At 42.5% G+C, this 17210-nt stretch overlaps 1 protein-coding gene across 2 annotated transcripts in view; it reads left to right on the top strand.

Annotated features, from left to right (window-relative positions):
* The window catches only part of LOC124611912 (longitudinals lacking protein, isoforms H/M/V-like), a 453788-nt gene that overhangs the window by 413652 nt on the left and 22926 nt on the right, over positions 1-17210 (top strand). Inside the window, exon 8 of one of the 2 annotated variants that reach the window (XR_006979507.1) lies at positions 3514-3794. The exons of the other annotated variant lie outside the window; for it this stretch is intronic. The gene's annotated coding sequence lies outside the window, so the exon portion shown is untranslated. The remainder of the gene's footprint in view (positions 1-3513; positions 3795-17210) is intronic. 2 annotated transcript variants of the gene reach the window in all.

Here is a 17210-nt window from a genome sequence, read left to right on the forward strand (position 1 = left end):
ACAGTCACCCCTGATGCTGTCCCCATCAGTCCTTAAACTGTCTGCACCATATCCCCCTATGTATCCACAGGCAGCACTAGCCCTGTACCCTACTGTTCTGTTCCATCCTTACTGCAAACCTTTTCTGTGCTCCCGATACTCACCCCAGCACAGATTGCTGCTTATCTCAGGCATAGTAGCAGTCAGGAGCTAGTGCTCAGATGTGACACTGGCCACATCTGAATATGTGTAAGTTGTGTGAATGTGTGCAAGTTTCCTACATCTGATGGATGACTTAATCCAATATGTTAATATCTCTAGCATTCTTTTCCATTGGGCCTGTCTGCAACTCAACACCATCTGTATGTCATATGCATAGTGTCTCTATTAAGAATTACTGAAGATGCTGCATATCATTTAATGAACAGAAATACTGACAATCACAATCACAAGATTTTTTTTCAGAGGACTGCAACATGCATTTTTAGTCAGTTACCATCAGTTATACATTCAGACTATTATCCAAAGGTGTCAGTTTCTCCTTACAGAAATTGATCTAATTTTCATGAATTAGGTTTTACCAATGATTGAATGGGGGCAAACAATGATAGAAGTGTATTTTAGGAAAGACCCCAAATGGAAAAAGTTAGAAAAATATGAGTGATGTGGTAAGAAAATACCTAGAAGGGTACTTGGCCAGACTGCTCCAGAGATTATGTGGACAATGAAGGAAGACTGGAGTTTAACAGTTAGCACATGATGTTTGAAGTGATTGCTGCATCAAGCAGAAATCTGCAGATACCATTCTTTGAATGCTGCCCCCTATTTTGGCCGGAAATGAGGTTGGAATCTTCCTACACATCAGTCAGGAGGCCTGAAGATGGTGTAATATATCATCAAAACTAAATCCCAATAAAATGACAGTTTGGAAATTAGATGGCTGAAAGGTGTTTGATTTGACATTCTGTCTTTAATGTGCCATCATCAGTGATGAGCAATGAAACTTACACTGGATACTATGGGAAAAGTGAGGGTAGTGCAATCCTCATTTAGCACAGTGACTTCAGAAATTCATAACAATAGCAAATATGTTTCAGGACAGGAGAATATTGGGCAAGGAGTGAAGGCCCCAGTGAGACTTGCATTGAATCTCTGTGGCAAATCTTCAGTCACATATATGTTTTCTACAAATATCTTTAAGAATATGTATGATTTTAATTTGATTGAGTAATACAGATGACTAGCTTTAGTCCATTATTGAAATTACAATACAGCTGGAAACTGCAAGACTGTGTAGTTGGAGAATGACTGTCCGCTTGTGTATATTATGGCATTATTCAGTCTTGAACCTGATGATAGTAAGTTTCTCTGTGTATTATTTTCTGTATTTTAATATAAAATATTTTAACAATCTCTGTACCATGCATCATTGGGCTACAAGATACTGCAGAAAAGTTTTAATTTATTAAGTAGATATGTGGTGCTTGTCATTTAATGGCAGTGTTGTGAAAAAGGTATACTGCTACTCATAATATAGAGGAGATGTTGAGTCACAAACAGATATAACAAGAAGACTATTAAACATGTGAGCTTTCAGTCAAAAGGCCTTTTTCTAAAGTAGACAACGTAGACAACACACATGCATTCATGCAAGCTCAATTCACCCATACAGGCCCACTGTCTCAGGCCAATGAGGACAGACTGCGAGCAACTGTGCACAATGGGAGAAGCAGTCAGGGTGGTGGGGCTAAGGAGGAGGCTGGGGTGGGGAAGGGGAGGGAAAGAAAGATGGGGGTGGGGAACAGTAACATGCTGCTTGTGGCAGCAACTCTTACCTTGGTTACCTTGGGCTACCACTATCCACCACCTCTACAACAGCCTCCAAACCTCCCCCACAACCTCCATAGCAGTCAAAGACTGCCTTGCAGACCTACTACATTTACACACCCCTCAGAATCTCCCTCACACCACCATACAGAATCCAGAACCTAAATAGATCCACAACACAATCATGAACCTTTCCTCCTAAAGCTGAAGTCCCACAGAAGTCTCTGTCCTTTCCAAAGGCCTTACCTTTTGCTCCATTACCAAGTTCATCGTACTGGACTTATTCACTACTTCTCCCAGTCCCTACAGTGAAAACACTTTTTCATCACCAACTCTACCAATCAGACTCAACCTAAAACCAATGTTTGAACCCCTTCACTCCTCCTTCCAACTGTGATCCACCCCCACTGCCCCCAAATCACCCCCAGTTAACATTTCTCAATTTCTTACCTTGCCTTACCATCATTCCATAAATTCCTCAACATGGAACCTAATCATACATCTGCAGAAAGAACTGCAATATACCATCTAAAAACTGATCCTGACCTTATAATCCTACCTGCCAACAAAGGCCCCACCACTCTGGTTCTGAACCGCAGGGATTACCAGGTAGAAGGACTCTGCCAGCTGGCAGATTCATCCACCTACAACCCCTGCAACAGTGACCCCATTCCAGAAATTTAATAGGATCTCCAGTCTCTCCTCAAATTCTTAGGCCCATCCTATAACTTCTCCTTCAAGCCTGTCTCCCTCCTCACTCCTATCACTCCCTACTCTCCAACCTTCTATGTGCTTCCTAAAGTCCATAAACCCAACCACCTAGGATGCCCCATTGTAGCTGGTTACTGTGCCACCACTGAGAGAATCTCTGCTGTTGTAGACCAACACTTTCATCCTATTGCCTTAACCTATCCTCCTATATAAAAGACACCAACCATTTCCTTCATCGACTTTTCACAGTTCCTGTTCTTTACCACATGGCACTTCACTCGTTGCTAATGATGCCATCTCTCTTTACGCAAACATCCCTAATGCACATTGCCTTGCTGCCATTGAACACTACCTCGCCCAAGGCCTGATTGATTAGAAACCTATAACCTCTTTCTTAGTCACCTGTTGCCACCCCCCACCCCTTTTCCACTCCTGTCTAACCTCCTGACTGCATCTAACTGCCCTACCCTGCCCTACCCACTTTGCCTTCCCCAACCCCTACCTTAACATCCATTCCTCTTCCTGCCCCAGCCTCCTCCTTACCACCATCACCCAGATTGCTTCTCCCATTACATACAGTTGCTTGCAGTCTGGGCTCAGTAGCCAGAGACAGTGGTCACATATGTCTGAGCTTTGCTTGTGCGAATGTGTGTGTGTTGTTTACTTTACTTTTGAAGAAGGCCTGTTAGCTGTAAGCTCAGCTGTTTAACAGTCTTCTTGTTATGCCTGTCTGTAACTCAGAATCTCCTCTATATGGTAAGTAGCAATCTATCCTTTTCATACTATCATCATTATTCCATCCTGGATTCGCCATTGTTTGTTGTTGCTTGTTATTTGTTATTTATGAAATTAAAGATTTCTTACAATGCTGAAAATAATTTTCTGTATTATTTTTCTGTATCTGCTTCTGCATTGCACCTTTTACATTGACATTAGACGTAACAGCTGCTGCACTGCATTGCAATGTGTTTGTAGACAAATCTCATACTTTTACAGTGTACACAGTGTGTCGTTTCTGTGGCAAGAGGATACACAAAAACAACCTCAGTAGACACATTAAGGACCGTCATTTGCCAAATGAAGCACGTGAATGTCAGTACTGCAATAGAGTGTTCCGCACAGAGAACAGTTTGCAGAGTCATCTATCAGTTTACCACAGATCACAGTACAAGAAAGCAAACACAGGGATACAGTAAAGCAGTGTATGGCAGCCAGGTGTATAAAGGTGGTAGGAGTTCTCTTTCTTTTGACTGTCTTTCAGATGAACACCTATGAAGGTAAGTCAAAAATTATCTGGACTTTTTTGTTTATGTACACAAAAGCTGGAATTTCCTAAGTACCTTCTTTAAAAGTCTCTGTCTTTTAATGAACTTGGCCAGGTGGTCCAACAGTTCTAAACCCAAATGATTAGTGGTTTCAATGGTGAGTCAACCAGTACACGTGTGGTGTTCATTTCTACGCTACTGCATGTTTTATTTATTTTATATAATACACACCAACAATCTGACTGAATTGATGGCTTTGAAATGCAGTTGCTTTGAGGATCTTTTAAAAATGGCATAATATCAATGTGACTATGATTGTTTAAGAATAGCATTCCACATATAGTTTTACATTCTTATGGATGCTGAAGCCAGGAATTAATAATAAAATGAATTACCCACATAATAACAAACTGATTTCAGTTAAGCTAATATCATCTAAAAATACATACACACTGATCATTCATATGTATTGCATGAAGAGCTGCTATACCCAGAAGATGACTGTAGCATGAATATCACTTTATCTAATACCTTGGCTCATTCCACATTCCTGTGGGTTCTTCATCTTGGGGGCATCTATAGAATATAATGGAAGAATGAATGAATGAATAAATGAACACCTAAGCAATGAAGCACTGCTTCACAATTTCACACGTAATTTTGGAACTTCACCATTGTTTTCCTTGTAATTGAATATTTTAAGATTAACTGCTGTTCCACTAGTGGTCCATAACACACCAGTTCTAAGAACTTTGGCAATGCTTCCTTCATTGTTTTAGAATTGCCAGACGCTTAGCATCCTCCTATAAGTCCATCAAACTTTTATACGGTATTACACTAGAAGGAAACTTTTTTCTGAATAACCATTTATGATTGATCAGATATCTCAAACATGTTGCTGGAAATTTGATAGCAACTGAACATTGAGACTATTTTATCTTTTACTACAGTTTGCATCTGTAACCATTGATTAATCAACACTATTAGTGGTTACTTCATACTTACAGTGGTTTTAATATTCTGACAGCATTTTTCTCCTTCACAAATAATGTAAGTTTTCAATACAGTTCACATGCTTTAATAAGAAAAGTTAAAGCGTATAAGCCACAGCTACATTTCATTGAATATATTATTGTCTTGGGCCCTTCACAATCACCATTGTCAATGTTATCTTTCAGTAGCCCAATAGGTCATTTGAGTCCTGCAAAAGGCTTTGTTTTCAATGTTTCCTCGATTGGCAGTTCCAAGTGTTTTCCCTGCATAGTCTGAAATCATACATGGTGTTGGATCCATGTTCAATGTCCTATAGCTGTCTCACTTAGAAAGGTTTCATCTAGATTATTGTTGTGTTTGATTAAATGCAGGCAGACATCATATTTGCACTTGTACTTTACAGTGTAACCTCTGTAACCCATTATCATGAAACAGATTTACAGAAACCAATCCCATTGTGGATAACATGACTGGTTGGCACTTCCAAAAGTGTTCCCTGCATCCTCTGGTGTTATGATTGGTGTTGGATCGATGTTAATGTCCCATATCTGTCTCACTTAGAAGGGCTTCGTCTAGATTGTTGCTATGGTTGACCAAGTGCAAGCAGATATAACATATTTGCACTTGCACTTTGCAGTAAGATCTGTTTCCCACCATCATTAAACAAAAATTACAGAAACCAAACCCATTGTTGCTAATTTGACTGGCAAAACTCTGACTAAACAGCAGTCGTCTCACTGTCTTAGTGATATTTACTTGCCAGTACTATCTCTCTAGTTGTTGCACATTCTTGGCTTCCATGAACATTGACAGGCACCTATTCCCCTCTTTGTACAAAAGGTTTGTCAACCATTTTTAAACTTTTTGTTCCATTTGTACACTATTACATGAGAGAACATTATTATCATGCTGTGTTGACAGATAGCAACAGCGCTTCCAAACACAGAAATTGAATGAATGCTCTTTGATCTTCCTTTGTGCAGACAGATAGTGGGGCAAACAGTGTTATGTTGCTACAGCAGCAAGTGAACATACTGAGAACAAACTTTTATAGAGTGACAACAGTACTACCAAACTTCATCATGCATGTGTGCATGAAGCTGGTATCTATGTACACATATAGTATATAAAAAGTCCAGATACTTTTTGACTAACACTTGTACTGCACTTACTTTCTGATTTAGGAAGAAACTACCTTTTTTACTACCACTACTTTGACATGCAATGAATATTTATGCTGTCAGCCTAGGTCACTCGCATGTTTCCAACTCCCAATCATACAGTGCAGTGCTTTACATTCTGAAACATAGCTTTAAATATATTACATTAATGGTAACACAACCAAAGTTGTATCTTTTGATCATAATGGAGTCCATAATCTGTTGTAAGTGTTATTCAAGAAGGCATCCAAAATACTAACACCCAGAACTAACATCACTAATTTCAGTGTACATTTACTTGTATAAAGGCATATTTTTGAGAACTTTCAGGTGTTTTACAAGTGTTGTACATTACATATTTCATAATAAACTGACAATTGCAAGCTACATTTGTGCATTTTACAAATGTTGGCAGTGGTATCTGGTTTAGAATATAAGTTCCCCTTAACTGTAGTTTAGATATGTATGATCAGTATTTCTACTTTTTTCTGTACACTGACCAGTTTGTTCTAAGGAAGCATTGAGAAGTTTATAACTGTGACCCAAACATAGGTCTTTATCAAGCTGACTCCTGTCCCATGCATATGGTATTGTCTGCATTTGTCATGAACTATCGCTAATTTTGAGTTTGTTACATGAATTTATTAGTGAACCATATATCAAAACACAGTTTCAAGTCTCAGTGTTCCATGTAGCTTGGGAGAATCATAAGTTTTATCTCAATTTCTTTTTTAGTTATTATCACTTCAGTTGTTATAGGGAACTTGTAATCCTAGAAGCATAAATTATAATCAGCAAATTTAAAGTTATTTGTTTAATTTACAAAGAACATTGCACCATCCACAATGCAGCTTCATTGTGAATGGTGTTCTCATTCACAAGATGAGTTATATACTTTTTTTGTAAACAGCTGGATATTGACCTGATTGCTGCCAAGTGATTAGAAGTTGCTGCAGGTAGATATGTTTGGTGGTGTACCAAAAAACATGAAACAAAAGTACCAATCGTACCCCAACTACTATAATTTTCCTTGGATACTATCTCCTCTCCAGGAAATACAAAACCTACCCCCATTCATGAGTTGTCTGTGAGTGGTGTATCATTGGTAGGTGTAATTACCCTGTATTAGGGCGAATTACAAGTACTACACCCATTCTCCCAAAGAACAAAGGTTAGGTGCTGTCTGTCACTGAAACTGAAACAGTGCAAAACACATCATCTGTTGGGAAGCCTGCTGTTTCCCACGTCAGGCGAAACCAAAGATAATATTGTCAGCAGTACTCAGTTGAATACAGTTACCGCTCAGTAATATTGCATGATTGTGATGCTTTCATGCTCTTTCAGAACCTCGTTACATTAAGTAAGAATTTGCAAGTATTAAAAAGAAAAGTCACCAAATACAGCAGCTCATGAGAGACACAGCTAGATAAAATGAATTAATTTCCTTGATTACTAAACAGAGAGAAAAATTTTGGAAGCATTGATAGTATATGTGAAAAACTGTTTTTAGATATTCTTGGATGAATGAAACACTATAGTAAGGGAGAGACTAGAATTACTGCAGAATACAGATAGAAAAAAAAAATAACAGGATACAAGGCTCCAAGAGTTTTGTACCAGATGTAATCTGATTGTGGTTGTACTCTCTTCTAAAACCATTAGAAAATAGTCACTTTTGATGATACAGTATGACTTTAATCCTATTTGACAGCACCTTTTTTGTATAGACCTTTGTAAATAACTTTATGATACCTAACAATCTATGACAAAGATCTAAGATGGATGTCTGCATGGGCATTATCATTGACAAGCTGTCTATGCACATGAATGGTTACCACCATACTACAGCCAAGAGACAGCTGTATGACTAAATTGCTGAGCATGCAAGTGCTTCAAAGCCCATGTCATTGGGATTCTTCTCACTAGCACAAAATTTTCTAAATTGCATAATTGGGAACTATCTCTGCAACATATCCTTCATTCCTGTAACTTCCCTGGCCTCAACCTTCACTAGTCCGTGTCATCCAACTGCCTGTGTTGGAGTAGCACTCTATGCTAATTCATGTTTTATTAAACTTGTAAAATGATCAGAAGATTGGAATCAGTTGCAAATAAAGAAATATTTTGTCAGCAGTTCTGGGAAAATTTGAAATGTGATGTTTTCAAATACTTAGAAGCTGTGAGACATCACCTGTACAAAATATATCAACCAATATGTTTATTGCTAAACGGGTAAGTGCCAAGTGGCTGAGTTCCACATAGTCAGCCCTTGTAGGTAGCTCTACATAAATGGCAATGTGGTGATGAAGCTACAGTCATCCACAGGGCTGTTTCTTTGTGCCAGAACCACCCTAGTGGACAGGCTCCACTGACTGTCCTCTTAGTCATGGAAGGTTGGCTTGTTTACGGACCATGTGTTGACCCCTCAATAACATAAGTGCAGTAGTGGTTAACATGCTGGAGGTTGGGCTACTTTGGTGACAGATGCCTATAAGCAATGGAGGATGGTTACTGTAGGTTAACCTCCACTAAAGTTGCTTCAACAGAAAAATTTCATGATTTGTAATTTAACAGTTTATCATTTTCAGTTATAAAGAAAAATTTATTTTTCCCTATTGTATATCAGAAATGTCTGCTTTTATTTTATAAACAGTAGCATAAGTTACTAACTTAAAACATTTTTTAAATCATTGTTCTGTCATACTTTGCTGATTCGATGTTATAGTTTAAGTAATGTGTAAATCTACTCCTGAGCAATGGCAATTTTATTTACAACTTACTAGGGAACATTCACAAGTGTCAATGAACAATCGTGATGAAACCTGGTGCATGTGTAGAGGGGGAAAAATAATGCAATATATATTTCTTTGCTTGTGCCCTATTTCAATTTCACTTTTAAGGGGAAAACACACCCATAAAGGTAATTTGACATATTAGGATTGGAAGGAATGTCTTCAAAATAATGACATATAAAAATGTTTCTCAAATAAAGGTCGATATGTAATTAACAGTCTCGAAAACTGTCTAATAAAATTTTGAAATAACTTGAAATTTTGCAAAATACCCCACCACCATTAATTAATTTAAAAAAATGAAGACATGTGTTACAACATAAATTAAAGAAGCTTTCAAGCTACACACTTCTGTGTGTAGCAAAGCTGGTTTCTGAAATATCATTAAAAAAAATAAACTTTACATAATGTGCTGTCAGAGTATTTTCAACATGCCTAATTAAAATATCTAAACAGTCATTACTAGCCTAGTTATTTATTTTACTTGTATTTGATTTATATTTTGAACAGTTATTTTACATTTTTTAAACTGTTTCACATATGTATATTCTGTTACTTGAAAATAGTAACTAACTCATTATTATGCGACTAAATCATTGCAATAATGATAGTATGTAAAGAAATGTTTAAAACATAATATTTCCTTACACCACACACATTAAATGAAAGGAATTTCTGCATGTAATGTACACAACAGAGAAAACAATATAAAATAAAATTCTGGAGGATTTCAAACTATAATGGGTGATCCTCTAAGTATCCTGATTTGCGTCAGGCATATTTCAGTAAATTGGTAAGCTAAGGACTGATTATGTACTAGTGACTCCAGCTTGGTTATATTATTTCTCAAGTAGAGATTGGTGTCAAAATCATTCAGCAGAACCAGATATGAAAATCTTCTCACAAAGTTCTTCCAGCATTGAAAGCCATACACATTTCACGACTGTACCTGTGCTGTTAAGCTCTTTGGATACAGTGCTTGTAATGGTATCACCAACCACCTTAAATGGCAATTGATGTTAATGTTATACAGTGAAACCTCTTTATAACATTCCTCCATATAATGTTTTCCTCTATATTACGTCTGTTTTCTTCGGTCCCGTCTAAAAGCCCATATAAACAATGTTAAATTTTCCTCTTTACTGCATTTCCTCTATATTACAATTTCCTCCATGTAACGCTCATATTTTTGGAACCCTGGTCAATTATTTACCTCTTTATAACGTTTCAGTGACTGGATGTAGACACATCGTTTTCTGTTGTGTGAATTGCTGCTGCTGCTGCCTGACGGGGACAGATGAGCCCCTGTGGGTCGGTGGAGTCTAAACCGGAAGGCTATTCCTCCAAACTGATGGAGCGTGTGAGTGGCCTGACTTTATGTGTGATGTCCTGTCAGTCTGCTGAGACGGTGTTCTGGACGTGCTGGCAATTCAGTGGTTCCGAAGCAGGTGGGGCCATCTGGTTGCGTTAAGACGCTGCACCCGGTGGCCTAGGGCTCGAAGGAGCGGGTTTTCGGACTGCGCGGACTTCTCGTAAAAGAGCCGTGCAGCCTGACGAAACCTTTCTCGAACAGTAGGGATGTTCGAGATTTGGGTAAGGTTGTCCGACGGGAAGTCCCGAGGGAGGTGCAATGCCAGACGTAGAATCCGGTTCTGAAGGCGTTGCAGGCGATCGACGTGGGTCGCTGCAGCATTGCCCCAAACCACAGCGGCGTAGTCGATAAGCGGACGTATAAGCGTAAGATAGAGCGCAACACCCAGTTCTGGTGGGAGCACAGGTGTCAGATTGAGAAAGGGGTAGAGTTGAGACATTCTACCCCTGACCTTTTTGACGGTGTTGTCGATATGGTGCCTCCACGTGAGCCCTCTATCCAGCATCACACCCAGGTACTTAGCGGTATTGCCCCAAGGTACAGCGGTTCCCCTGATGGTGATCTGCAGGAGATCGGCTGGAATATGCTTCCTGGTGATGAGGAGGGCTTGTGTCTTAGCCCCATTGAAGCTGAGGCGCCACCTCCTGGCCCACTGACTAAGTGTGTCAGCCGCTGCCTGCATGTGTCGTTGGAGCAGAGCTACATTCATTCTGCGCATGTACATCACCGTATCATCTGCGTAGAGGGTGAGGTTGACCCTGTCCATTCGCGGCATGTCTGCGGTATACAGGATGTACAGTATGGGGCCGAGGACGGAGCCTTGGGGAACTCCAGCCCAAACCCGGCGGCGCGTCGACATGTCCTTCGTGCGTACATGAAAGCTTCTGTCGGCGAGGTAAGATTTTAAGATACGGACATGTGGCAGGGGCACACCGAGGTCCAGAAGCTTGTAGAGAAGCCCCTCATGCCTTACAGAATCGAACGCCCGTGTAACATCCAGGCAGATGGCTCCGAAATATTCCCGCAGTTCGATGGCATCAAGGGCCTCTTCAACAAGGCAAAGCAGTTGGTGCGTTGTTGCGTGTCCAGGGCGAAAACCACATTGTTTGTCCTGCAGGAGACGTCTTCCCTGATGTGACGCAGGAGGCGGCAGAGATACAGCTTTTCAAAGACTTTGCTGACAGCTGGCACCAAACTGATGGGCCTGTAGCTGCTCAGGAGACGAGGGTCCTTCTCAGGCTTGCGAATGGGGATGACCTAGGCATGTTTCCAATCCTGAGGATAGCAGCCAGTGCGGAGGATGCTGTTGAAAAGGCGAGCCAGGTGTTCAGCGGCTGCCGGTGGAATTCGTCGCAGCATTTCATTTGTAATCTGGTCAGGGCTGCCTGCCTTGCGCTTGTTGAGCCGGCGAAGTTGATCGGAGACTTCATCAGCATCCACCTCGTTGATACGTTCGTCACCCGTAGGGGCAGCAAGGAACACCGGGAGACGTTGAGCAACCAGGCGAACATGAACCGGATCCATGGGGTCCATGACGGGCTGGAAATTTTGTTCAAAAACGTCAGCAATGGCGTTGGCTTTGTCCACTGGGCTGCTGACGATGTTTCGACCAACTTGTAACGGCGGAATCTTCTGACACCGGCAGAGGAAGAGCTGTGTGGCTTTCCAGGCGGTACCATCGTCAACCCGAAGAGGGGCCAGGTGGTTGGACCATTCCTGATGGCGGTGGTTTGCAATGGCAACTTTTATGTCCCTCCTCATCCTGTTGAGAGCCCTCTTCGTCGCTGCGTTGCGCGTCAGCTGCCATTCACGAAAGAGGCGGTTTTTGGCAGTTATCGCCTCCATGAGATGCGGTGGTAGTTGCCGGGATCGGTCAGGGGGGTCAGATCGCTGCCGCGGCGTGGCTCGGAGTACCGCGTGGAGAGTACAGTCATGGAGGAATCGGGCACAGCCATCAACTTCAACATTGTCTGCATCAGGTGCGTCATGGAGACCCTCTTCCAACAGCGCCTGATACTGGTTCCAGTTTGTGTTCCTGGTTGGGATGCCTCTCTGCGTCACTGGCTGGGCATCAACGTCGATGTCAAATAGAACTGGGACGTGATCCGAAGATAAGGCAGTGCGGGTGCTGGCGGATATAACATAGGGCACCCCCTTGGCCACCGCAATGTCGAGCACGTCCGGAGGCCCACCGTTGTTGGGAAAGTGGGTGGGTTCATGAGGTCTGAGGATGACGGCGTTCCACCGCTGGGCCGCTCGGAGAAGTTTGGTGCGTGGTTGTTCGTGACACGGGAATGCCATTCGGTGTGCTTAGCGTTAAAGTCACCACCAGCAAAGACCTGTCCAGGTAATGCCAGCAAAGCTTCAACGTCCTGGAGGAGTAACTGTCAGCCAGGCGGATGGTAGACAGCAACAAACGTGATGCGCCCATGCGAGGTGTTGACAGCTACAGCAGTGGCCCCTCCATTGCTTGTAGTTGTGGAAGAGGAACTTGATGGTGCACCAGGGAAGTCCGGACGTAGACTTCAGTGCCACCGCCATGAGTTGGCCTGTCAGTCTGATAACACACGTAGTTGGCAGCCCGGACATGGACACCAGGCTTGAGAAAAGTCTCGGAAACCAGGCAAATGTCGACGACCTCATCCCGCACCAGCTGTCGAAATTCGCCATCTTGGGTGCGGATGCCCTGGGCATTCCACACGCAGACAGTGATGCCTCGTTGACTTAGGGGGAACGGCTGCACTGACAGCGGCAATGAGTTGCCGTGGGATATCTGTGAGAAGCTCCCGAAGTTCTTGCAAGAGGAGCTTCATTTCGGCCATGCTGGAATCGGCCGCCTGGGATGGGGCAGTTGCAGCTCGTGAGCGTTGAGCCGGGGTCGCCACGACGTCAGCCTGTCGTCCCTGTTGGGAGTGGTCATGTTGGCCCTGGTCTTCACCCTGCTGCTGTGCAGAGTGCCACGCCGATGGTCGCGCTGCAGCCCGTGGACGGCAGTCCATCACGGTGTTGGGAGCTGGTGCAACAGTGGCCGGCTTCGGCGCAGGTACGGAGGCCTGCGGTGAGGAGCCAGAGGTAGTAGCAGCAGCAAAACTGATGCCTGGTCGGACTGGTGCAGGCCGCTTTATGGACCACGGGTCCGTGCCGCAGCCCGTTGGAAGCTGGAACAGCCGCGGTAGGAGGCCACATGTTCCCCACCACAGCCAGTGCATTTGGCCGGTCCATCCGTCCTCTGCCATGTGCAGTCTCGACTAGCGTGCTCCCCCGCACACTTAACACAGCGTGGGGGCAGCGTGCAGAACCGTGCCACATGCCCAACCATTTGACAGTTGAAGCATTGCGGTTCGCCCCTCTTCGAGCACAGTTTTTCCGTAGTGACAGGTGTTGCCATGATCTTCGTGACATGCCGTAGCCTGCAGTTGTGTGGGATATCACAGGTGACCACGAGGACCAGCGGAGTCTCCTTTCGGGTGCGACGAGAGGGTAGACGGGTTATGGACTGGAGGCCAAATCCATAGCCCATATCCTCCAGTTGTCGCCGGACGTGATCCAGGCTGTAGTTTCGAGGGAGGCCCTGAAAGATGATCTTGATTGTCTTGTCCGTTGCAGATGGGTAAGTATAGAATGGCTTCTCGTGTTCCCCGAACATAGCCTTAGCTTTTCTGTAATCTTCCGCCGATTTTAAGGTGGCCTTATAGAGGTTGGCGCCAGCCGGCTTGATAATGATGTCATCTTGGCCGACAAGGCGAAGTAGCATCCTGTAGAGGGCGTCGTAGTCCTCCTTGTGTTGGACCACAATGGGCGGCGGTTTGGGTTCTCTCATCTGAGCAGGCATCTCCACACCGTCAGCGAGCTCCTCAAAGGCGTTCGCCGTCTGGACCGGCGGCACTGAGGAGAGCTGAGCCTTCCTGGCTGACCGTTTCACGAGTTGAAACCCTTCGTCATTGACGGCGACATCGGTCTGTTTTGCCTTTTTGCCCTTAGGAGGGGCGCTGGTGGTTCCTGTGGTAGTAGTCCCGCGCCTTTTCGTTGTCCTGGCGGCAACGGGAACATCAGTTCTTGCTGTCGACTCGTCATCCGAATCGGGCAGTGGAACTTGCAGTGCATCCGAAACGTATGCCACTTCCGTATCCATATTCATTGCCATGGTCGTCATAGGTGGGGGGCCGGATGGGGCCGCCGGCAAAGCGGGCTTTGCCGGACGGCAATCCGCCACACCCTTCGCTGTACGGACATCCTCTCGCTCCGACATCTCAACGCTAACTGTGTGCGTGTGTGTTCTGTGGATTCACAGTTTGCACAGCTCTTAAAGCCTGCACTCAGCATGTTTCATATGTCAATGGCAGAACCCGGTCACATGACATGTGACGCACATTCTGCTTGCAATCTTTTTGGCACCATTTCAGTTAATGATTTGTTTTCATAGCGTGTTGTGTGAGCTGAGCAGCAAACAGTTTGTGTGTCTCGTGGGAGAGTGTCTTCAATATAACTTTTTTTTAAGATTTTATCAGAGGACATGAGTGAAAAGTGGAAGAACATTTCTCTGGAAGAGAAGGTTTGTTATGTCGCGTGGAGCTAGCGAAGCAATTTGAATTGGCCCCCTCAACACTACTATGAAAAACAGATCGTCAATAATGGAAGGGTTTGAGAATTGTGGAAATTCGAAATGTATGCGTTTGAAACCATCGATTTACGACAAAATGGAGGAAGTTTTATTAACTTGGTTTCAGCAAGCATGTGCTGCAAACATTCCTATAAAGTGAACTATTCTGAAGGAGAAGGAGCTTCAAATATCACTGCAGTTAGGAATGGAAAATTTTAAGGCGTCCAATGGATGGATTGATAAATTTTGACAGCGTCATGGTATCGTATACAAAGCGGAATGTGGAGAAAGTAAAAGTGTGGACGAACCAACTGTAACTCAGGGGATGCAGACTCTCCCTAATCTGATACATGGCTACAGACTGCGTGACATTTATAAAGCTGACAAAACCGGCGTGTTTTTCAATTTAATGCTGGATAAGACATTTACTTTTCGTGGGGAAAATTGCCATGGCAGTAAGAAGAGCAAGGAACATCTTACCATTTTGTTGTGTACAAACGCCGATGGCAGTGAAAAAACTGAAACCTTTGGTTATCAGGAAGCCAAAAAATCCGAGGTGCTTCAAAAACATTTCCATGTTTCTGTGCAAATATACAAACAATGCCAAGGCATGGATGACGAGTGATATATTTTTACGTTTTCTCAGAGAATTTGATACCAAAATGGGGAGTGCTGCTGTTTGTGGATGGATGTGTGGCACATGCACCAGATGTATCCTTTCTGAGAAATGTGAAAGTAATTTTCCTGCCACCCAACTGAACCAGCCACCTGCAACCTATGGACTTGGGAATAATACACACCCTTAAGGTTAAATATAGGACAGCCCTTGTAAAATAACGCCTTGAATTTGATGGACCAAAGAAAACTGGGTAGCCAGCAGAGCTCACAACTGAAGCTGAATATTTTACAGGCAATGAATTTAATTATGTACTCGTGGAGGGAAGCCATTGCTGAAACTATTAAAAACTGTTGCACAAAAGCGGATTCTGTGAGAATGAGATGGCAGCTCCTGTGGAAGATGTTGCAAGTGATTTGCAAGAGTTTCAGGAATTAATAGGGAGTGATTCTGTCACTTTTGAGGACTTTGTGGCTGTGAATGACACTGTGGCAACCACAGGAGTAGGAAGTATTGAGGAGCTGACTGCAGAGAGAAACTTGGAGAATAATAGTGGTAGTGAAAGTGACAGTGACAAGGAAGATGATACTGTGCCCTCATATACTAAGGCAGCTGAAGCCTTTGTAACATTCAGGAGATATGTGATGGCCCATAGACTTGAGGACAGAATGAGCAAGAAATGATTGTCATAGAGTCAAGGAGAAATAGAAAACAAACATGCTTACTTGAATATTTAAAAAAAAATCATAGGCATGTGATTTTCAGATTGCATAGGTTCCTAGAGTTTTGTGCAAATTTAAGTTCAATTTCATAATTTAATTTTTAAAGTATTTTTTTTTTTTTTTTGGTAACTAATTCTTTTTTAATCCATACCACTTACTGTGTTTTTATGTAATATGTGCAGTATATCATAAACAAAATTTGGCTCATATTCTATAATTGGGTCAACTGAAGAACAGGATACGACCTGTCAGCTTTGGGCAATGATGTTATATCTTAAGAATCTGTTATCACTTTTTACAGTACAAACTGATCCATTTACTTTCACCCATCCACCGGGCCCCATGTTTTAATTACAAAAAACTAATCATTTGATACATTGATCATTGGCGATGAATATCATATTACGGTGTTGTGAAAATTTAAAATGTCATCTATGGCACCATTTGTCAAAGCTGATTAGTGGTATCCTAATCTTCAGTAATGCCCTACAATTATTATTTGGAAGCCTCCCTCTTTATAGTGTTTTTCTCTATACAGTATTCAGAATTTGTGGTCCCTTGAAAAATGTTGTATAGGGGTTTCACTGTACCTCTGCAAGGAATTTTTAAGTAATTGTGACTGTGATATAACCTAATGGAAACAGAACAATCAAACTGGAATTTGTTTCCAAACACTCCAGCAAAATATAACCAACAGTAAACAGTGGGTCAGGAACAGACGTTCTCCCAGCACAAAAGTAAGTTGTAAAATTACATATTTAAACTGGTTGGCAGCCTAATTAGGCATTCTTGTGTCAAGCAAAATGATATGTAGGCAGTACTAAGGCTTACCTAACCTTCCTTGACAGCCACACTAAACTCTTTCCTTATATCTGTTCACACTACAACACAGTAACCTATACTTGCAGATAAATGTGCTACTAACTTGTAAGTCAGACAAACAAATGGCCAGTTAGATGGTAAACAGTAACATACACCTCTCAACAACACATACCTTAAATGAACTAGATGCAGCAGTTAACAGAACCAGTCACCAACACACATGAAGCAAGTAGCAATACTAAACAAGAAAGAAGCTTGAAATGATTCTGATTTAAATTAGGGGGTCTGTTAATGACCATACTCCATAATTTCATTGCTTACTACAGAGTCTCTACACCTGTGCGTTAAACA

Source organism: Schistocerca americana, chromosome 1 (genome assembly GCF_021461395.2).
Source record: "Schistocerca americana isolate TAMUIC-IGC-003095 chromosome 1, iqSchAmer2.1, whole genome shotgun sequence".
Lineage (NCBI taxonomy): Eukaryota > Metazoa > Arthropoda > Insecta > Orthoptera > Acrididae > Schistocerca > Schistocerca americana.